We start from the raw sequence: 24097 nt of genomic DNA on the forward strand, positions 1-24097 counted from the left end.
TGTGTCAGCTTTTCATCTGTGGAGCTGGTTGTCTTACACAGCAGCTTGGAGCTCGCCAGTCTGACAGAGTGTCAGCGGGGCTTGTGTCACATTATTGTCAGGAAAAATCTAAGTCAGGGAATATATTTTATATATATATATAAGTTATTGAAAAGCCATGTCTGTAAGGCTTGTTGAATATAAGCACCTAAGAAACTTCTAGTGTAGTAAAAATACTCCAATTTCAATCTGGATGTGACTCAATGTTCCCATCGGTAACATACTTTTTATCATCATCGCAGTCTCAAGGAAAATGCATTATATATGGATCACTTAGATGCTATTTATGCAGATTACTGAAAATATCAGTTACGATGAATAAGTTGTATGTTAAGCCTTTCCTTGAAATTTGCTTTTATAAGATGCTGTCTATAATGAGTGGGAAGCTGTACAGTATTACACTACAACCTCCAACCACTTATAGTTGTGCATTATAGATCAATGCTGCTGTGATTAGTTAACAGCACTTTGCAACATGGCAATGACTGTTGGAGAGCAGGCACCTCGTCAGATATGAGCTGCCTGAAATGTTTTAACTGGCTTGCCGGTGAGGGACACTTGACAGGAAACACAGCTCAGTTGGGCTGGTCTGTGTTATCCCAGTGAAAACAGCTATCCATCTGTGTAATAGGCCTTGTCAAAAGTTTACCGAGAATCAGCAATTCACTCTGCGACTACGCTGCGTTTGCCATCGAAAGGGACTCTGATAAGCTGTAAGAGCCCATTGAGGCAGTGAGCAAGTTTTGATGCGTAGTGGTATCTTGACAGTTGCTGTCCCCTTCTCATTCGGTTGCCATTGTCAAGACTATCTGCGCACATTCTTCCTCCTCAATGCCATATTTGCTATGTACAAATAAGAGATAAATGCGGTAATAACATAATTATTAGCTTTCCTCTGCTCTTAATCTCAATAACTTGCTGTCTTATTAAATGGCTTCATTAATGAACAGCTAGTCATAACTTTGCCTCCCATAGGAGTTTGAGATCAATAACTGCCTTTTTGAGTTCAGATATTGATCTTGTTCACAGCTGAGTTGCCAGGATATTTGGAGAATTTCAGCTTTATGCTGCATTATAGTCATTCAGTTACACCAGTGACATCTAACAGAATATGCTGTTTGTTGAATTTTATTTTTCATATCAGATAATGGCTATAACTGATACTATCATTTAGAGTACATTTGAGCTCTTTAAGTTATTAAATATTGGTTAGTAGATCAACAGTTAATGGTGACATTTTTGTTTTAAATGTAAAATAATTCATTTTCATTTAAACACCCTCCAAAACCTTAAGCTTTAGTGGGGGCTCAGGGTCTGAAATTAGCACCCGCCACCCGCCAAATGCGGGCAAATTGTTGGCAGTGGCGGATAAAATTGTCGGGCCGTCCGCCTCTTTGGCAGGCAGGGAAAACGCTAGGGATGGGAATAGAACATTGGTTCCCGTTGAGAACGTGTTCCTAGTTGTTAGATTCCTTGGCATCTCATATCTTCATGACTATTGATTCCTCTGGATTGATGCTGTCCGACTTGTACACAGGCACAATGCCGCATTTGTTTGGGGCCGGAGCCATGGCGGAGCCATAGCTAAACTATACACAACAAATCCGTGTTGAAATCGGCAGGATGAGAGTAAGTAACGTTACCTGTTAGCAGTCGGTGGGCAGCACAGTCCTGCTTGGTTAACTATTAGCTTTCCTCTGCGCAAAATCTTAATCTGACTAACTTGCTGTCTTATTGGATAGCTTCATTAATGAACAGTTAGTCATAAACCGATAGCATTAATCAGTTAAAATGTTTAATGTCGGTTATAGGTTAAACGGTTCATTATTAACATCCCTAATGAGATGCCAAGGAATCGGAAAACTAGGCAAACCGGTTCTCTATTCCCATCCCTAGCTGCCAAAGTGGCGGATAGCCTAATGATTTTATCCGTCACTGCCAACAATTTACCCGTATTTGGCAAGTGGCGGGTGCTAATTTCAGACCCTGACTAGAGTTTTTCTAGAATATATAGCGATACATGTATAAAATAGTTGAAGAATAGTTGAAATGAAAAACAATACTTTGTCCAGCTTTGGACTGCAGTCTTCATACATGAAGTGGACACAGAGATATAGCATTATTGATTTTTCTAGCTTTGAAAAAGGTAATGAAGAATGAGCAATTGTGTGCACACTGCACATTGTATTTAAGCTATATAGAATTGCTTTTTTTATAATGGGCTCTGCTTATCTGTGTTGAAAAACAGAGAAGAAAATACATCTGATGCACAATGGACCTCCATTGAAGAGGAAAAACGGGCCTCTGCTAACAAATGCTTTTGACCTCCTGCTGTGCACTTTGTTAAATGTTGTGTCCACACTTGTAGAACGTAGGTCAGGGGTAAATTAACAGAGTACATTGTCACTAGATGTGGTGGGGGCTGATTAGTTTGAATTATGACAAACCGTCTTTGAACTGTGTACAGATCTTGTTACACATAATAAAGGTGCAGTGACCTTAAACTCTATATATGTAACCAAGTGCTGCAACACGAAGATGTCTGTACTATTTTCTTGAATAGAGCTCCAGAATCTGATAGGGTTGGGACGATACACCTATCTACCGATTCGATACTATCACGATACTTAGGTGCCGATTCAATATGTATTGCGATTCGATATTACGATACCGCAATACGATAACGTTTCCTGTCCATGACAGAGATAGCATGCAGCCACCATGATGTCTAGCTCTACTTTTCCTGGCAATGTGTGAAACTCAAAGTGTTTCCATACTTTATTCTATGTGTAGTGTTTACCACTTTGGATTTAAAATGTGAGGGTGCAGGTCGTGTCCACGCGGAAACTCAAATGAAGCAAATATATCGATTTTAGCATTAAAGAATTTATTTCAAAATCGTGAAAAAAAAATTGGTACACATAGGTGAATCGATTTTTTTCCCACACCTATTATCTGATGGCCTTTTTCACATGTTCCAGTCGGAAAAGCACAGGTGTGAATAATAATAAAAGAAACGATGGCTAAATTCCATTTAGCAGCTAACTTGAATAAACAGAGCCATCGTTAATAATAATCAGTATTAGCAGCCCTAATCTAGAGAAAAAGTGAGATTCTATCATCAGTTACCAGTATATTTTTGTGTAGAGACACTCTGATGGTACTGATCCAGTCACCATTTCATGTGCTGCTTGATCAGTAATGAAGTCAAGGAGCTTAAAAACAAACACCATATTCAATAACCACTGATTTAAATCTTTGCTCACAACTGCAAATTAGCAACGTGATTCGTGCAGGTGGTGTTAGCGAGAGGCGCTCCAGCTACTTTGTGATGCAGCTGCAAAAACATCTGCTCAGAGGAGACTGATTTCCTTGTGCTGAAGGTGCAAAATTCAAAACAAGTGAATATATGACACTTTAAATAAGCTAGCTCAGAGTGGAGGAGGAGCCCTTTTGTTGTTACAACTCGTATCCTTGGAGAACTGTTACCTAATGTTGGAAATGATTCAATATTACATGAGGAGATAAACAGAAGTTGACAGTGAACAATTTCACATACACCCTTGAAACTTAAACTTTAGAAATGTAGTCATGCACACGGATTAAACCGATATTAACAAGCCTCTCAAAGATGATATGCTTTCAAACACAATGTTGAAAACTCACGAAGCAGTCACCGCTGAAACACAATATTAAGATACTTTAATACACCAGTGACATCGACTCAAGGATGATGGCAGAAAAGTTTTAATGTCACTGGAATTGAAATGGTATACAAAACAAAATGTATGATGTTTTTCAGCTTGCATATAATACTTCTTATGCTTATTTACTGTCATATGTCAAAGAAAAGCAGCAAAAATTATTGAATTAATTAATCAATCATCTGTTGATTACATTTTTTTGACAAATCAATTAATTGTTTCAGCTCTAATGAATTGCATTGCTGCATGTTCGTAGTTCAACCTTTTCCACCCCCCATCTGAAAGCTGGAAACCGGAAGATTAATTTGAGATGCAGCTCAGCACTGTCAAGTTGTTCTAGTCATAAGTCAGAAATACTAAATTAATCAAAAGAAAGTGTATCAGGGCTTAGAACATTATGACACAAGTATATGATGGTAATTCCCATGCTCTAAATTTAACCATTTTTTATCCATCGAGAATCGAAAAAAATTATCCAAAATACCACATTAACACACCAAGACCTTGAGGAACACCATAGAAAAAGTCATGCTGTGATTTGGAATCAAAAACTTTTGACATTTGGAGATTTCTGCAAGAATTGCACTGCTCAGAAACCCCCTTATTGTCAATATACCAAGGAAAGCCATGTGGGGCTGTGATTATCCTAAAGGTCACTATAAGTCATTTAATATAGTGAGGTCAAATTTTAAAAATATGGTCTCACTACAATGAAATGGCTACTATGGGGAGTAACATCTTCACACATGAATACAATTGGATTCATTGGATCCACAAGAGTCTCAGCTTTACAGTGATACCCAATTTATGTAATTTTAAAACTGTTTAGGGACCCCAGTATGGAGAAATATTCAAATACACCATTTTAGAATAGGCGAAAATAACACCATGCAAAAAGTGCATGGTTTTTGCCCCAAAATCACCATGCCAGTTTTTTTCCTCACCAAAATCTAGCGTAACTTTGTAACATTATTTAGCCATGCTAGTATGACATGGTTGGTACCAATGGATTTGTTAGATTTTTTAGTATCATATGACAACAGTACCTTCATTCTAGCTCTAAAACTGAGACTGCTACAGCCTCTGACAAAAGTAAAGTCGGCCAAGGGCACCTGGGCCCATAAGGAGTGGAAGAGGTTAAGAGAGAAGAATATTAGTAAAAACTTTTTTTTCTTTAACTACAATTTGTTTACAAATATTTTATTGACATTGGGGAAATTAACTGGTAAATGTAATCAGTTAGTCTTTTATGTTTTCTTTGTATTTTTGTAATTACAAGAGTTATATTATTGGTTATCGTATTGGCCAAAAGACAATTATTGGTTGTTGTTATCAGCCGTGAAATTCCACATTCGTGCTGCAAAATGTGTGGATGTGCATGTTATATTCCACATGGTACCTAATTTTACACAGCTCTTGCTCAGTGAATGCTTTTAATGTATTTGAGTGTATCTGTGCTTGCATTAGGGGTGGGGAAAAAAACCCGATACAGCATCGTATCGCAATATTTTGCGTGGCAATATTGTATCGATGCACTGACGTCAAGTATTGATCTTTTATTTTATAAACTATTAACCTCTTAACAAACAGATGGCCCGCCAAAGTTACGCAAAATTTTGGTGTGGAAAAACTGACATGTCCATTTTCAAAGGGGTACCTTGACCTCTGACCTTAAGATATGTGAATGAAAACTCTGAGATGAACAGAGTGAAAACTGTATCATAACAGATAAAAATGATGTTGACAAACTGCATAATTTGCAGTTGAAAAAGGATGATATATCGCAATATATATTATCGCAATACTCAGCGTATCGGAAAATGTTTAAAATCGCAATAAGAACGTATCGTGACTTAAGTTTCATGATAATATTGTATTGTGGGCTGCCTGCATGCAGCTCCATTTACTTGAACAGTTTATCCAGGCTTCTATCTAATATCCAGCCATTTCAGGTTATCAGAACAAGAAAGAGGGGGCTGAATGAAAGGGCTGCATTAGTTTATAGTGTGCAAATAAATCACTTCATACAGCAGGGTGCATTCTAAAGTTATAGGCTCCCACAACAAAAGCAGTTTAACACTTGGCCAATATGAATAGCAGTGAAACATCAAGACAGAAATATGTTTAGGGATACTTGTTCTGTGTCCCTGGCTTGGCATGGTAAAATGCCTTTTTAAAATTGGAGTCTGTCCAGTTGTCAGTGACAATGACGCTGATTTATAGGAGCAGAGGGAAGAGAAGCAGGAGGGAGGCTATGTTTCCCTCTAAAGCTTTCCATTTGGTAAATGATGCTTAGGTGTTCAATTTTCTTTGTTGACATGGGCCTGAAGCACAGCTGCATCTGCACTAATGCAGAGTGGGTAACATGACACTTTAGCCCACATGCTCTACTAATAATGACACAGTCTGTGGTTTTTAATGAATAATCATGCAGTTCCTCACAAACAGCTGATCTAATGGTGTTTACATTTAGTAGTATGGCTCAGAGAGGAGGGATAGAAAGGCAAGAATGAAGGAGCAAGTTGATTTGACAGAGGCAAGTGATATTATACATATCAATACTTCTCAATCCAAATGCAGCGTTTCTTCTCTGGCCGTTTATCTGCAGAGTATTCACCTTGATCAAATGGAGTTGTGCAGTATTTCAGCGGTAGAATAAAATGCATCAGTTAGGATTAAAATGCAGTTTACTCCTTTATTCAAGTCTCTGCAAAAGTGCATTCATGCTTTTTTTCTTAATTGTGTTTTATGAATTAATTTGCTGTTATTATATTTGTCTGTGAAATATTTCATTAAGGAAGAAATGAAAGCAGACACACTTTGCTGTGTGTTTCATACTTAATGTTTTTAATACCCTGTTGCAGTGGCACAAAAGACATTAGAAAGTCTGATTGTTTTGCTCTCTGCACTTCATCCACGGGAAATACCACTGCTTATTATAAGAACATTAATGTATTTTACTGTATTCATCACTTCTCATATGGTTATAGTTTAAAGGGGAAAGTAAAAAGTCAAACCATAAATTCTCAATTGGTAGCCGGCGACTTTATTTATTCAACTGAAGGGAGAATTATATCTTTATTTGAAGTAGGTTATTAATAAAGTTATGCCCTTTTTTATTTATGATTTATTTGTTTATATTTCAGGAAGATTTTTTTTATGATTTCGAAATAGATTTTTTTAATGCCAGAATTGATATATTTGCTTCATTTTAGTCTATGCGGGGGTAGTATCCGTCCAACGCAAAACAAAACACAGCCAGCTGCAGCAAACCGAAACAAGAAAATCCGCGTGGATACGACCTGCACTCTCACATGTGAAAAGCAGAGCTAGACATCATGGCAAAGGCTGCATGCTAACTCTGTCATGGACAGGAAACGTTATCGCACTGCGGTAACGTGCGGTCAAGCCAGCCGTCACCCTCATCTCTGTGGTCAAATCGGCCGACACTACAACTGTAGAGCACCCATATACTGACATTTATGTTAAATGCATTCAAACGGCCCCGATGGAGCTGACCTTGGATGTATAAAGAGAACGGAGCTGATGGGGGCAGCTCAGAGGTAGTGACGGACTTGGCTAAGTTAGCGGAAGTATGTATGTGTGACTGCGTCCGGTTTTCAGAATAAGATGTTGACAAAGGGAACTGTATATACAAAATACATATATGGAAATAATATAGATTAAAAAGAAAATACCACGAATGTCTTTGTCGAAAGACATGTCAAAATGTCTCTATTCTTTGATTGCTGGGTTGCTGGAAAATGTTTATAAATAATGCTTGACAATGACTGATATATCTGACTTCAGGACATCTCTGACTACATACATGCTGAAAATCAAACATTCTTACTGTATTGATTTAGATATTTTTCAAAGTAAAAGTCTCTAGAAGTGTATGATTCAACTTTTTCCCATGGTCTAGTGTTAAAAAGTTAACAAAAATCACAATAAACTGCAATACTTGTAGAATCGCAATACATAAAAATTGAAATACATATTGAATCGGCACCCAAGTTTCGTGATGGCATCGAATCGGGAGATAGGTGAATCATTCCTGCCCTAGTAAGAAGGTTTCCTGTTTTCTATTCTGCTACAGTTTGTCATATCAATTTGCTGTTGCTGCTCAAGTCTCCCTCGATGTTTACCTGTGGCTCTGGTAAATTTATCATAATGTACATTTCCATCACTACGATGACCTATTCATACTCACTCGGTGTCTCACTTTAGACAGAAACACTTTTTTCGCTCACAAATGAACTCTGATTGGAACTACCTTGCCGTTCTTCGTCTTGGTCAAGTCCATAAATGTTCAGCCTCTCAGGGGTCGGTGGTGGGGTTGCACAGAGTTATTCAGTATATCATTTGTATTTCTTTTTTCAGTTGAGGCAGTGTTGAGGATTCCTGCTGTTCATATTTACCAAACAAGGTCTCCAGGTGGATATTTCTCCCATATTTATAATAGTGGCTCTAACGGTGTATGGTTTTTAATTTAAATCTGTTTGTTAAATACAATTTAAAAACCCAAATGCTCTGTTTGATTTTATTCTTGTTGATTACTATTAATTACAGAACATTAGTGGTCATTATGAAACTGTGTGTTTTATTACCTAACAATAAACATGGCAATTTGGATGGTTTTGAGTGTTCAAGTCTTACATTAGGATTTTGAATTCGATTTTTTTATCTACATCTGACATCAAATATATAATATAGGAATTGGTTGGTGGAATAAATATCATGGAGTCTGAGCACGTTGCTATAAAACAACTGTGAAAAGAAACTGTTGTGACGTTGTTCTCTTTGACTGAGGCTGACTGTTGAATCTAGATTAAGAGTGGGTTGAAAGACTTGACAGCTGCAGAGAGTCAAAAGGTTCTGAAACTTTCATGGAGCGTCAGAAAATCTGCATCCCTTCAACATTTATTTCCTCACAAAGTTTGCCATCAGTCTTATACTGGGGGAAATTAGGCAATAATTGGTGTTGATAGTCATAGTTCAGGATGGGAATCACCAGAGGCCCCACGATACAATACTATCACGATACTTAAGTCTCGATACGATCTTGTTTCGATTGTAAACATTTTATGATATGCTGAGTATTGCAATAAGATAATGCAATTCATTACCGTTTTTTCAACTGAAAATTATGCAGTTTGTCAACATCTGTTTTATCCAATAAGATACAGTTTAACCTCTGTACATCTCAGAGTTTTCATTCACATATCTTGAGGTCAGAAGTCAGGGGGCCCTTTAGAAAATGGCCATGCCAGCGTTATGTAGCATTCTTCCTGACAAGCTGACATGATATAGCCAAGAGATTCCTTAGGTTTTCTAGTTTCATGTTATAGCAGTATCTCACTCTAGCTTTAACACTGAGCCCGCTATAACCAGTGAAAGACAGAATAGCATCTGGGCCCACCGGCGGGCTGTCGGATTGTTAAGAGGTTAATAGTTTATTTAATAAAAGATCAATACTTGACGTCTGTGTATCGACACATTATTGCCACGCAAAATAGTGTAATAGTAATAGTAATAGTAATAGTATTTTTTTTTTGTTGGATTAATTGATTTATTTGTTTACGTGTCTTGCACCCAGCTAGTAGTAGTAGTAGTAGTAGTAGTAGTAGTAGTAGTAGGTAGTTAGTTAGTTGAGGAGAATTTAATAAATTTGAACCCGTCCCTAAAGCATTGTCACCCTAATAAAAGAAGGAATGTTCATAATGATGATCAAAATTGTATTTCCCAACATCTAAAATCAAAAACAGTCGTTTAAGCCTTGCTGTTTCATAACAATCCAACAAAAGATGAAGATGTTCTGTCATCAACTCTCATTAAATGTGAGTCTTTCCATAGCATATAGCAGAAAATACAATACAGTATAACAGGTACAAATTATTACATCAGTAAAGTCCCATAATTATAATACAACACAATTATGTTGATTAGGGTTTCAAATCTTTCGGTATCTTACGATTCGATACGATTTTGAATCAAAATCCATTCTAGATATAGTGCATAAGGGTGCTAATTTCAGGATCTACTCCAGTCCGCTGTGCGCTAATAAAGGTGGTGTGGTAAATTTTGGCATTAAAGCAGAGTAAGGGTTTCTACTGGCTCAAAATGAGGCGGAGGTAGTACCATCCTGATCCTGTGTTCACTCATGCATGTGTACCGTGGTGGCGTGCCTTCAGCTGGTTCAAGCAAACACTTTTTTTGGCGGTCATGTTCTCAGATGTATTGTAATGAACTAATGTCATGTTTTACAGATGTCTGCTTTGAACTTATGAATCTGATAAAGTGTGAAAAAAGTTGATTTAAAAAACTTTATTTCCTCACATTTCACCTGTGCTCAGTGCATCAGGGGTCTGACCAATACCACAGTGTAAAAATACTCTGTTACAAGTAAAAGTCCTGCATCATTTTTGGCTCATTATGAAACTGTTCAAACGCTGACTTCCTTTTGCAACGTCATTTATAAATGACAGCTGGCAATACAAAACTATATTAAAATGTCGAACAGCAGGGATAAGGAGTTTTGTTTTCTTTAGTGATTTTTTCTTTTTGTTTTGCTGTAGTGGCAAAGACGTTACCAGCGGAAACACTGTCACGCCTGCTTTGCTGTGGACCAGCTAAAAACAGTTTTGGCAGCGTCTTTCCCGGTTCACTGTGCTGATTACGATACAACGCCAACACAACGGCGTAAGGCCGCAATTACAGTTACAAATGACAGAAGTTAGAAAGTTAGAAGATAGTGTTTTCCATGAAGACACCTGTCACAGTTTTTTTCGAGAGCTGGAGGCGGGACGATACTTGACGGAGGCGGCCACCTCGTAATTCTCTATGCAGGAAAAACCCTGGTAAAGTGTGTACAAGATTATGGAGTTTTTATATTTGAAAAAGTTTTATCAACGATAATTTAAACACACAAAGGCAAAAGGTAACATTTATTCATGCTAAACTTGCACGAATAAACACTTTTTACTAAAAATATTTTAGTATTTCTTAATTCTCAGTGACTTCAAGAATAACCAGGTCAAGTTATACAAAAAATAAAAGTGCTGCCTGTTATGTAAATAAAATTGCCAAATTCAAAAATAAATTGTACACACAATAACACTGTGAAACTGATATTTTTTTTGTGATTTTTCAACAAATCACACAATAATGCTTGACACAACTTTGACTTGGTGTGAAGGATGACTGTCCATGAGTAGCAATATCTAGGTTCTTTTGTAGAAAAATATGTTTTTAAAAATGTATTTTTGGAAGATGTGAATCGATTCAGAATCTTAGAAGATAATAATCTCGATTCTTACATGAATCGATTTTTCCCCCACTCCTAATGTTGATGCTTTTGCACTGAAAATAGTTTTACATTGGGTACCAAACATCTGTAAGTCAGTGCAGCAATCTCACATTAGCAACCCATAATCCGCCGTTTGATTTGAAAATCAGTTTGAAAGGCTATAAAAATCAATGTGACATAAGTACAGTATCAAAGGAATCATTCAGGCAAACAGTACATAAGTAATGGAGGAGTATGTGCATGTCAAGCTTTTTTCCAAGAAAGTAAAGTTTTGCTTTATTAGATGTAAAGCCGGGGTTTTCCCTCAGGAATTTGGTTAACGTTGGTAAGCTGTCCAGATCCTGGTGCATTTCCTTCTCATTTTGGTTTATTTTGTAGGTGATGACCTAAACAATAGCCACCGTCCTTTTTTAGTAATACGTCATATGTTTTTTTTTTTTTATGCGGCAGCATTGTTCCACTTTGTTAATGCTGTCTGGACCCCACACTGCCTTCTGGGACCTTTCCAGGCTTCACAGCCTGCTAGACCAGCCCTGGCCGCTGCTACCCACCGCTCAAACCACTTAATACATCGCCTTCACGGCTGCCTCTTGCTGAATCTCTTGATGAAGCTCCCGTAAACAAAACAGAGAGGCTTCTCCACAGCCGTCATCGGCCGTGCTGTGTTGCTGCTGTCTCTTCACGTCTGTCTTCTTTTCTTCCTTATGTGTACAGACAATACGGAGGATGGACCGGGATGCTGACAGTGTGTGACTAAGGCTTCATGTGAAGGCTTTCTTCTATATCAGGTAAGATGCAGTGCTGAGAATTATTGGTGAATTAGTTGAGTGCAATTTCAGCTTTTGTCTGTCCATACCACAGTTATCATTTGCAAAGATACATAAAGATGTATGCAAACATGCATGCAAACTAATTAAAACTGGGGGCACTTTTGAGAGGTGTCTATCATTTAGTAGTTGACTGCTATGGATGAGAGAGTCCGCAATTTAATAGGCGCAAAAGTTGATGTACAGATCAGTTTCTTGTTTTTCTAACACTGTAAGAAATCAAAAACTTCTTAAAAGCCACAAAGCATGTGAGCTTGTTATTGGGAATTTAGTGACTTGTGTTGATTTGTATTACTGTAAGTGTGTGAAATAAGACATTTTGACAAAATTGGATCACAAATAACCAAGGCTGAGATTAACTGTCACGGTAGAAAAAAAACACTGAGAGCTGCAGAGTCAAGGGAAGGTGAAAATGCACTGCATTTACTGATCATCTTCTGTGTTTGAGTTTGCCTACTGTAAGCACGTACAGTGTATTTGCACACATGGACACGTCCATCTGTGCATATGTAGGTGTTTAATCCTTGTGTGTATTTAACAGATGAAAGGTAAGCTTAAGAATAGTTTCTTGGTTAATCACAAACCTTGGTAAACATGCCAAGGCTGCGCATTTCAAGCATATTTGATGCAGTCATCTGTTGTATCAAAGCCTTTCCTCCATAAACAGATGAGTGTAATTTGTTTCGTCATTTCAGCCAATATCTTCCAACTGCCAACCTGCTTTCCAATGAGCATCCAAAAGCACTCCGAAAGAAAAGAGTTATTATTTTAATCATTGTTACACCACAATACAAGTTTCACTCATCCACCCACACATACACACAGTTACACATTATTTAAAATACAGTCTGTTGTAAATGGGCTCATGTGACATTAAAGTTACTATGAGGAACTTTTAACTGGTTATGAAACAGTCTCAATTTAATACTGATGCCTTGATATGACATCATTTAACAAGATATCAGCGAGAAGATTAGCTATTTCTATATAGGTATTCTTAATGCTTGTCAACGATGCCACAGGGTCGGATTCTGGCAAAATCAAAGACATTTTTTTAGCCTAGACTCTAGCGGGGCCTTCTGCAGTCGGAGCTCCGCACCCGGCAGTAGCGGCTCCTCCATCAGCCAGAAGCAAAGTTTCGCCTCGCTCCTCCGCCAGTTCCCGCTGGGAGCCGACACCGACTCCACGCTGCTAGAGGCCCAGGCCAAATTGCTGGGCCCGCTGGAGGGAAGAGAGGCACGAAAGAACTAGAACCAGAACTGCACGGGGCAGACTGTCAGACCCCGCTGCAGTAAAATGATAGGTTTTCTAAAGGGACTCTGGTGCTTGGTAACAGTACCGCTTTTGTCCAGAGGGACTGCCAAAATCAACACAAAATGAAAGTTCCTCGTAGTAGCTTTAACTGAAACTAGCATAGCATGCAGCTCAGGTCCAGGTCACCACTGACATACATGCTCTAAGTGCACAGGAGGCCGTCTGAGGTGAGCATTTCAACAGTTGCACAATTGCTATCCAATTTAGAACCCCTGCTTTTTAAGTGTAGTGCATCCAAATGGCTGTCTAGCTGAGATGAACTGCTCCTTCTAGATGAGATAAAGCACACTCAGTGTTCCCGAGTAAGATAGATGTGCACATTTGCATGCCGGGCTGTCAGTTTCACCGCTGCCAGGCCTCCTTCTTCCTTAATTTCTTTTTAGGCTGTCTTTCTTTCTGCATTTCCAAATGTCTGGCTCTGAAAAGGGAGTACTACATAAATTAGTCGTAGTTAGGGGATGCTATGATGCTTAATGCATTATTCACAGTTGACTGACAGTGATCCTTCATTTTTGCTCCGCTTTTAAATGTGACCGTGGTGGGTAAAGGGGACTAGTAGCCCATGCAAATAAAACATTGGATTGTGACTAATGAATAGGCCATGATAGTAGGTTTTCCAGACAGTTAAACCGGAGGTTCATTCTGACAGACATTATATATGCAGTATTTCAGAGTTCTCCATCATGTTCAGGCCTAATTACTGGAAATTAGATTTGTCATTGTCAGTGGACAAGATATATTAATAATGTCTGAATGTAATATACAGTATGGGTTGTTTATGGACAAATAGCACGTACTGTATAATAATATGCTATACATAGTACTGTATATATGTAGAGTATTATACAAATGAATGAGCTTTAAATGCACAACAGCACAGAGGACAGATGATGAGCAGTGTCAATGTCGGGCCAAGTTGAACACTGTATGCAATTTTATGAGTCTATAATGTATTTTTACATACTCTAATCACCAATAATAATAAGAAGAACAATTATTTTTTATATAACCAGGAAAGCCTCATTGGGATTGAATATTTTTCAAGAGTAACCAGGCCAAGATGGGCAGCAACAACAATGACATACAGATAAACAGTATAAGATAGATAACACAAAATATGCCTTATTTAAACAGAAATGTGTTTACAAAATTATGAATACAATTTGTAAATAAAACAAGACCAATCCGAAAACTTAATGAGACTAACATCAAGATTCTCAAATACCTCGAAACATTGGCAGTTTGTATCTTAGCTCACATTTCCTGCCTCTCATGTTTTTATGGTGTTCTGTATTCTGATGTTCTCGTAGCATCACATATATCACAGCATGTTGAAAGGCTTTTTGTTTTACCTCACGGCTGAGCTGAACTCTTAGTATTGCTGTACATCTACAGACAAACAGCTGGTGGACAAAACTTCTAACGCAGTAATTGAAAAATTGATGAAATATGATCATAGTGTGTGGTCTTTGTCGAGATTGTCAGATGTGGCGTTTCAACTCAGTGCTCATTTTTGAGGCTGCTGTTTTGGGTATTTCTAAGTATCTTTTAAGTACTGTTTGTGTGTGGCCAATTTTGCTTCTGCGGTTTTCCTGTTTTTGTCATACATCAACTTGACTTTTTAGAGTGAATAATGCACACCAGCAGTACAGGCTGTGAATTCTGGCTTCTCTGTAAGGCACATATTATGTTGCTTTTGAAATGACGACTCTCATACCATTATTGAAACTACTCCTCCTCCAGATAAAATTATTTTTCTGATATTAAAAGTACATAGCAGTGCATAAGCCCATACAAGAAAGAATAATAAATAATGTATATACAGTCTAACTGTAAAGCAATGAATCTGTCTGTCTCTCTGTGTTACTCGTATATATATCTTGAGAAAAGGGCTGCATGATTATGGCCAAAATGATAATCACGATTATTTTTGATCAATATGGAGATCATGATTATTATCACCATTATTCATTGATTTTAGGGACAAAATATTTTAATCGAAATTTCACATTTAAAAAAACAGAGCGCTGCTTTCACTTCCATGTTGTGCTGCATTCCAACCGTCAACAATTATAAATGTTATCCTTTTAGTTTGTTACTGTCATATATAGTGGTTATTTGCATAAAAACACAATTCAAATGATTATGAAATACATGATTGTATTTTTATTTAAATATTTGCTTTGATTAAAAATCATGGCATTAGTAGTTCTAATTATATGTTAGTAAGCTGCTTAGAGCTAGTGCTAGGAAGTTAAACAGTTAAACAGTCATAATTCCTTCTCTATTATCTAATTTATAATGCTGTGAAAACATCTACTTCAAACAACTGGATTTATTCAAGTTTCTCGCCAAAAACTACAATTTACAAGATTACATTTGATCGCATCATGATAGGGTTATAATTTACCATCGCCCAATATTAATTTTTACTGAGTAGAGCTTGAACACACCATAATGGGCTCCGTGCTGTCGGCAGACGGGCCGGTCACTGTGATGACTCTGAGCAGCATCATGGGAATGAATTACAATATAATAAGTGTCTGATTAACTAAGTTGTTCCAAATGTTTTAAGGTTGTTCCTCCAGGGCTTATTTTGGACTTGCAGTTGTCACAAATTACAGCTTTATGTCTTCTTCACTCACACTGAAGAACATCCACACCGTTACTGACTGTGCCACTGTGTGCCGACGTAAAACCATCATGTGGCGGCTTCACGTGTGTGTGAGCGGCAAAAAACTTGGATATGTGAATATGCGACTATGCGACTGCGACTGGACGGCTTCAATCGGCTGCTGATTGACGATGCATCTCTGGCTGTTAGTTTAGGAAACGCTTGATTTATGCAGCAGAGTTTTCTGTGAGCGGTGCATTTTAAGCGTCAGTATCGCAGTCGATAATTTACTACTACAATCTACTTCACACTTGGCGGGTGTATTGCTCAAGAGCCAAGGGAGAGCAGTGTTGAATGTGGTGCAATTTGGCCAGATGGTGGTGCTATAAAAATGAACTTTACGTTTTGGCCTGTAAATTTTGAACCGTAAATCTTAGAAACAAATGTGTGTTTCCCATGGATTTTGTGTGTTCAGACAAATCTATCCATATAAGCCATCCCCATTTGCGTCGAGAATTTTGGCCAAATCATATTTTTTGCTACTCCTACAAATTTTGAGCAATCGTCACCAAATTTGTTACAAAACATCTCTGAACCAAGCTGGAAAAAGTTACTTTTTTTGGATTGTTGATGTTCCATACAGTTTTGCTATAGCTGGCCCTCAAAGTTAGCCCAAATACTGTGGGCAGGGCTTCTGTTGCAAAGAATGTCATATCTCCTGAAGGCTTTGTGCTGGGACCACATTTGGTGGACATGTGTAGATATGATTCTTGAGTCACCATGGTAAATTTGGTGCCATTTGGCCAATAGGTGGCGCTGTAGCAGCATCATCTAACTATAATGGAAGTATTCTCTGTCTGTCCGTCTGTCTGTATATGTATGTATGTATGTATGACTGCCCTTCGCATATCTCAAGAACCATTCATCCAATCAACTTCCAGCCATAATGGGATGATTTCTTTTTTCTAACTTTACATGCATTCAGTTTCAGCAGTAAATGGAGCACTCTGTGTTACTGATGAGTTTGGGAGCCAGAGGGAAATATTTATGACAGAATTAGATTATTTTTTCCCCTCCTCAAACTTGAAAACTGAAGTTGCCACATGAATTTGTCAGAGATGAAATGGCAGCCGACTTTCAACATCTGTGACAGCCATCTGTGTCATTCCAATGGTAGCCCTTTGTGTTCGTTCTCCATATGCTTTGGCTCTTATGAGATGAGTCGTTGGAGTCTTGAATGCAAGTCTTGTGTTGTAATGGGAACCTAACGATGTCCCCTGAGCTCTCAGCTCACATTGACAATGACTGACAGACAGTTTTTGTTGATCACAGACTTAAGTCCCATTTGAGAGTACTGCCTACTCCTCCTCATGAATACTCATAAGCTTTAATGCAGAGAACCACAAGAACGGGTTCTTTGGTTCAAAAACCTCCAGGTGCTTCTTGGAGGAATGGTTAAAAATAGCTTAGGTAGGAGGCAGAAATGTGCTTTAGGGTGTATTTAAATATTGAGAGTCAATTAATGTCTATTATAGGTGCAAGGAATTCTTTACAGACAGTATGGTGTGTTGGTTGTGTCAGACAACTGTTGGATTTTCAGCCATTCAGACGATAAACGAATCATGTATCTTGTCATAAAACAGTAAGTTAAAAGTATGTGAAGCATATTATGAGTCCTGGTGGACGTAACTATGATTTAAGTTTGTGGCATGATGTGCTAGTAGCGCTGCTCCTCCAGGGAGAGATGGGACATTGGGAAATGTTGAGAGATTAGCCTGACGTTGAAAAAGCCACAAAACCACTCATTATTCATTCTTCATCCTGTCAACGTGAAGTATTACTGTCTCTTCCAGTCTTGACACGCTCTCACCAAATCCACAAGGGACCTTTCATTTAACTGCTGTTCCCTTCACAGTGCTGTTAAATGGCTCATTAGTAAGGCTAAGGTGTCATGTACTGAAGGACAAATGTATTGGCTCTGCAGCTTTACCTGTGCTGTCATATGCATAAAGAATTGAGAGCGAAGATTAGTTGCTCTCCAAAAGATAGTTGGCACTGAAACCAGGGAAGTGATGCAGTGAAGAGATTTTAAATCTCTTGTGGCATGAGTTAAATAATTGTATTTGATGATGATGTCAAAAGTATCTCGCTGGATGCCGTTTTGAACTGCCAGTGCTTTGATCACTGCATAAACATTCAGTGTCCATCCTCACTGAAAGTTTTTGGAGCTCTGAAAGTTTATGTCGGCCAGAGAGACAGATATACTCACATAAACACATGTAATGACCTTGGGTATTCCACATATATCCAACTTTATTATGCGTGTGTCTCCCTTATATTGAATTATGCTATAGGGATATGGGGCTTTAAACATTTTTTAACTTCAGGCTCTACAGAGTAAAACGGTATTTTCTGGGGTTCATATAGTTGCTTCTCCAGTGGCAATTGAGTGAGATAAGGGGCTGAGTAACAGGGTCAGTACAACAGAATTGCAAAATGATCCGACTGATCTGATCAAAATAGCAGAAGACAGAAAAAACAAAGTGTTCATTTGGATTAACTCACATGGCCCTCAGTAGGCTTTAAAGTTGTACTTGATATTTGAGTAAGTCTGAAGAAAAGGGTTTGAGGGCTGCACCGAATAGCTTCGAAGCTTCATTCATAACGTTGACATTTGAATTCTAAATCAATAACCGAATGCTGTGCAGCTTTTTTTTTTTTTGCATGTCTATCTATTTATTCTGTTTTTAACCTGGTATTTCTGCACAGATGCAGATAAAGATTTGGCTACACTAATCAGTGTTTCCCTTATATCCGCCGCTGCTAAAATTTCACACGATCATATCCTCTGCTCTCGTTTTTCACAAAGTGCGGAGCTTAAGCTTTGTCTATGCACACGGGGCACCGTGGACCTCCACAGATTGACGAGCGCACAACGAACACGCACAAAGGTGTTTATGCTCAACACATTGTTCTTTGCAGTATTCTCCGAAATGCCAAAGGGCATAAAAACAAGATTCTGTGAAGAAGCAAGAAGTCAACGAGTGTGAGCAGCAAAACGCCATAAACCAAACTCCTCAATGTCGAGGAGGACTTCTAATTAACTGTAAACTCATATCTCATATTCATGGACCAACTTTATCACCTTTATACAATCCCTGTAAAGAAAGGAGTCAAGTATTAGATGTATTATAATCAAACAAAGTCTGAAAGGTTTAATATCCTGTAAACAATTTGACTCTGCTGGAAAAATGGAGATCTCCTGCTTTTAAAGCATTTAAAAATGAATTGGCCATCTTTCTAGTTCATTATTTTACTTCTTAATGGCTACAACACTACAGTAGTACAGTGCCCGTCCGGAGCGGGCCAATCAGTCATACATACACAGACAGACAGACAGACAGACAGACAGAGCTACAGGTGAAAACGTAACCTCCTTGGCCCAAGGCCTTTGGCCTTGGCGGAGGTAATGAGTAAAAAAGGCTTTACCCTAAAGTTAGTAAACTCAGTGCATCGACTGTTTTTTTTAGTGCCAGCAGTTCCATAAACCGAAATGTGTGGGAATGTATTTATGATTGAAATTCTGTCAGGTACAGCACTATCACTGAATGGATCTGCAATGCAAAACACTTTCATTGGTATGTTTGTCTTTGAAAATGGGAAGTTGTTGCAAAACTTTGCACATCGTCTTTTCTCCCGCTTCTTTTCCCCCCCATCCCATTATTTCTCTTTCCCTCTCTCTCTCTATGTCTGTGTACATCCCGATGTTCTCATCCTGTCGTTCTTCGCTATCAGTTTAGAGGAAGAAATAGATTGTCTCCTCGCTCCCGTAATCAATTTGTGTCAGCACACCAGGTTTCTCTCTGGAAGTGCCAATGCTGGGAGAACACTTGGTATTCACAAAATGAAATAATGGGCCACCATAAATTCTGTAGAGAGGTTCTGTCTGTTTCACTTATGTTTAGGGAGATCTCCACTAGATAACTCTAGATAGCATCTTCTATAGTGGCACCAGTGCTCCTGTGGTGTGATTTCCCTCCTCTTGCACACCAGTTTTCAAAGCCTTATATCTCTGGTGGTCTGTCAACAGTAAACAACTGGCAGCAGGTAATGACTGAACACTTGAGATACAATGGGGCTATTTAAAGCATCATTTTTCAAAAATGTGATAGTTACTGTTTGAGGTTCTTTGATAATCTTAGCAATTTTACCGGGGGGTTCAATAAGCATTTCCTTCTCAGCAGTTAACTACCATCACAACAGCCCTAACACCCCATGGTATTTTCTCTCATTTTTAACAAACTACACATGCTGTGATATTTCTGAGCACTCTAAATATAGCAGTTTTTCATTTTTACCCTAAGGCAGAAAACAGCATCTAGGTAGACACATAGCCGTACATTCACTTCGTCATTGAAATTCATGAGGAGAGGGGTAAAAAAACAAGGCTAATTTTTCAAGAGCAGGTTCACAAGCACCAGGCCATTTGTAAAACCTGTTCAGATGAATACACATGAAATAAATGTTAACTCTGCTGACAGGCTATTAATAAAAGGGCTCACTGTTTGATTTAGAGGCAAGGCGAGGGTATGTGCCCAGGGAGATGGGAAAGCTATAAGTGGGCACGGGGAGGAGAAGCCTTATCTCGGGCTAACCGATGTCTTTTGGGCTCCTTGACTCCCTCAGGTTGATTTGGACTTCTCTTTATCACGAGTGGTACACGCCAAGGGGGATTAGCCGGCCAATCCTGGATCAGTGAAACAACGTTATACTGGTGACATTCGGATCAATTATATTCTCAAATGACTTATTAAGACGGACCAGATCTGGCTGGTTGGGAACTAAATTAGATTAACGGTGAGAGTTAAACCAAGTGGCCAGATGAGGTGAGAGGGTTGTTCTTGCAGGTGGATGGTTACGACTATTAAGTAGCACTTTACAGTATATTGTGGAGACATTGATGATGGGTCTTTTCTATAGCAGACATTTTGACTTGTGATAGTAGGAGAAGCACTAGTGTTACTAATACCTTTTAACGATGGCTCCATTTTATTCAAGTGTCACAGTAAGCATGCACAATAACAAGACTGAAGTAGTGCTTTTATATAAGCATACATACCTTTTTTAAACTTTAAGATATGTTTGTTTTTGTTGGAAGGAAACATTTTGCTGATGACTTTAAAGGTATCAATATCCAGAGCATTAATATAACAGCAAACAACTATTTGCTATGTAAAGATATAGAGGAGTAATGTCTACCTGAGCAGAGAATGAAGTCACTGTCCCTCTGTGTGCGCTGTAATCCGAGCTTCTCCGTGCTTTGTTGACATAGTCGGGCCGGCCACGTGTGCCTTTTAATGCATCCTCGTGCCCCACTGGCTAGCTCACGGCCACCGCTCTGCACTGCTCTCATTCGGCGGTTACAGCTGATAACGCCGTCCCAACCGACGGTTGCTGAAGCTAGTGCCCTGTTAGCCCCATCAGCATTGCCGTCGCCATGTTGAGAGCCATGCAGAGGCGATAGAAATGCTCCCATTCTTCCATTAAGCACCTTTAAAGCTACATTAAGTTATTTATTTGTTCATTGCTATTTAGTGGCAGCAGAAACATCCTGTAAACGCAACATTGGCCTTCATACTGTAGCATATACCTTTTATAAAGGTGATATAGCAAACTTGTTAGCAGCCGGGCTCTTATTTACACACCCAAATAACATGGAGCAGCATTAGCATTCATTTGAAGTCCTGTTTTCGATCATCCTGACGAATGCACATTCAATATTCATTCTCCTTTTAGCTCTCACCACTTTTTATGGAAATGTCTTTAGCGGCTGAATGCCTCATTATGTTCACCAGCATGTCACAATTTTTTTCTGTTTGCTATTTGGTGCCGGGCAGGTAGTGTACAGTGGGTTTTTCTTTCGCTTTTTTTGCTAAAAAGGAATAACTTTTTTGCCACCCACTGTGTCTGGAAATGATGCTAATGATAGCGATGAGAGTGAGCCAAAACATTAAAGTCCATCCATCCATTATCTGTAACCGCTTATCCCATTCAGGGTCGCGGGGGGGATGGAGCCAATCCCAGCTGACATTGGGCGAAGGCGGGGTACACCCTGGACAGGTCACCAGGGCTGACACACAGGGACAGACAACCATTCATGCTCACATTCACACCTACGGACAATTTAGAGTCAACGGTTAACCTAACCTGCATGTCTTTGGATTTGGGGAAGAAGCCGGAGAACCCGGAGAAAACCCACGCTAACACGGGGAGACCCTCTTGCTGTTAACCACTACACCACCGTGCTGCCCCAAAACAATAAAGTTTCTGTTGTAAAACCAAAACAATGAGCTGAAAGATACTATACCTCTACTGCAGAGTCGGGTGAGAATTCTCTGTGGGTTCATCACTACGAGTGACTTCTTTCACATTACACATAGTAATCCTCTCCATTGTTAATAGAAATATTGATTAGTTTAAATATTAGCATTTTGTCAATATGTAAATTAAAGATTACTAATTGCTAATGCAAAATAGTTGTATAGATTTTATATATAGAAAATTTTAGGATGAATTGTTACTTGCTTTTGTATTTTTTTTTTACAATAATAAAATTATATTTTAGGGTGGATTTCCAACTCTAGGATTTTATTTACAGTGTGTGATGCTTAAAAACTTCTGAAGGCTGAAAGCAAAAATAATTAAGAAGAAAAAATATCCATTGAAAATAGCCGGTGGTGGTGGCTGCAATCAGCAGGTCTCAAACATAAGCTATTGAGGCAGTGTTGATGCTTGGAGCTGTTAGTTTACTAAGCAGGGAAAAAGGCTGATGTTTACCTCCTACTGCCCCCAAACACTGCTCTGTGTAACCTGCTGTGTCTACTGTTTCCCTACTGACCTGAAAAAAAAAAAACAGTGTGCAGAATTGCCCATCTGCTGGTCTGCTGGCTTGTAGTGCAGCCCAGTATGTGAGATTAGGAGATCAAGGAGCACATGTATTTCCTCACCCCGCCTGCGAGCTAAGGTTGTGCGTGTATCCTGAGTGTGTGCTAGGTCACTGTGAAAATGTCTGATGATTTGCTATGAGGCTCATGAGAGCAAATGTGCAGCATAATGAGTGAAACACAACAGAGACTTTTAAATTAAAATGAAACACATACTTAGAGACTTATGCTACAATTTATATTATAATGATCCCTGTTTTACCGTGTTATTTCAGGGTAAACATCATGTAAATAGCAGACCATGAAATTAATCTTTAACATTACTGTATATACCCTGAAGCAATAGCAATGGGGGTGAAATAATGTGATGTACCACATTTCCATACAGAGAGAGGTGGGAGGCAACTAAGAATTTAGTTGGGGGGGGGGGGGGGGGGGGGAATGAAGATAAGTTCAAAGCAACGTGGAATGTGCATAGCAATCCATTACACTGTCATGGTGGGAAAAGAGATTGCAGGCCCATTCTCACCAGGGGAATGTGCCAATTATTAGATAATGTTCAGAGCAAGCCGTCATGGATTAAAGCTTTGCAAGAGTCAGGATGCTCTTCAAATGAAGATGGTTTGATTAGCATACACTCAGCTTTTCCAACTACCGCATGAAGTTTGAGGTTGAACGGGGGATTTCAGCCACTCTCCTAAGCTTTGTTTGCAAATCCTGCACAAGAAATGCATCGTCAGAATCTCCTTGAAGTTTAATACTGCAAGAATTTTGTCGTGCTTTCGGGAAAAGTCTTTGCTACGTCTATGGTAACAGTCAAATTACGGAAATTTGCATTTTTTAATTACAACCTGGACAAATGCTTCTTACTTGGATGCTTAAATGACTAGTGTATAGTAGGACTGAGGTGATCAGTCGATTAATCGATTAGCTACACAGCAGAACATTAAGTGACAACTATTTTGATAATTAGTTTAAAACATTTATCAAGAAAAAAACGGCAAGTATTAGCTTGTTCCATCTCCTCAAATGTAAGAATTTGATGTTTATGTGTGTTTTATGTTATTGTAACTTGAATATCTTTGGGTTTTTGGACAGTTGAACGCAATTGGAAGATGGAGGAAGATTTAGGAAATTGTGATGGTAGTTTTTCACAACTTTCTACAAGATACATTGAAAAATAATCAACAGATTATTTAATGATGAAAGTTATTCAGGGTTTCCGGGTTTTGTTAGGAACAGCATTTATTAGCCGACAGTCTAAACTGTACACACAGCACTGCTACCTTCACAGCATTAGCGTTACTGTTAACTTCATACCCACAGTCCGTCACACATGTCGCTCT

At 38.7% G+C, this 24097-nt stretch overlaps 1 protein-coding gene across 3 annotated transcripts in view; it reads left to right on the forward strand.

The window, feature by feature from the left end:
• Window positions 1-24097, forward strand: part of inpp4b (inositol polyphosphate-4-phosphatase type II B) — a 288579-nt gene that overhangs the window by 10105 nt on the left and 254377 nt on the right. For all 3 annotated transcript variants that reach the window (XM_037764035.1, XM_037764032.1, XM_037764033.1), the window contains exon 2: window positions 11767-11840. The gene's annotated coding sequence lies outside the window, so the exon portion shown is untranslated. The remainder of the gene's footprint in view (window positions 1-11766; window positions 11841-24097) is intronic.

Source organism: Sebastes umbrosus, chromosome 3 (genome assembly GCF_015220745.1).
Source record: "Sebastes umbrosus isolate fSebUmb1 chromosome 3, fSebUmb1.pri, whole genome shotgun sequence".
NCBI lineage: Eukaryota > Metazoa > Chordata > Actinopteri > Perciformes > Sebastidae > Sebastes > Sebastes umbrosus.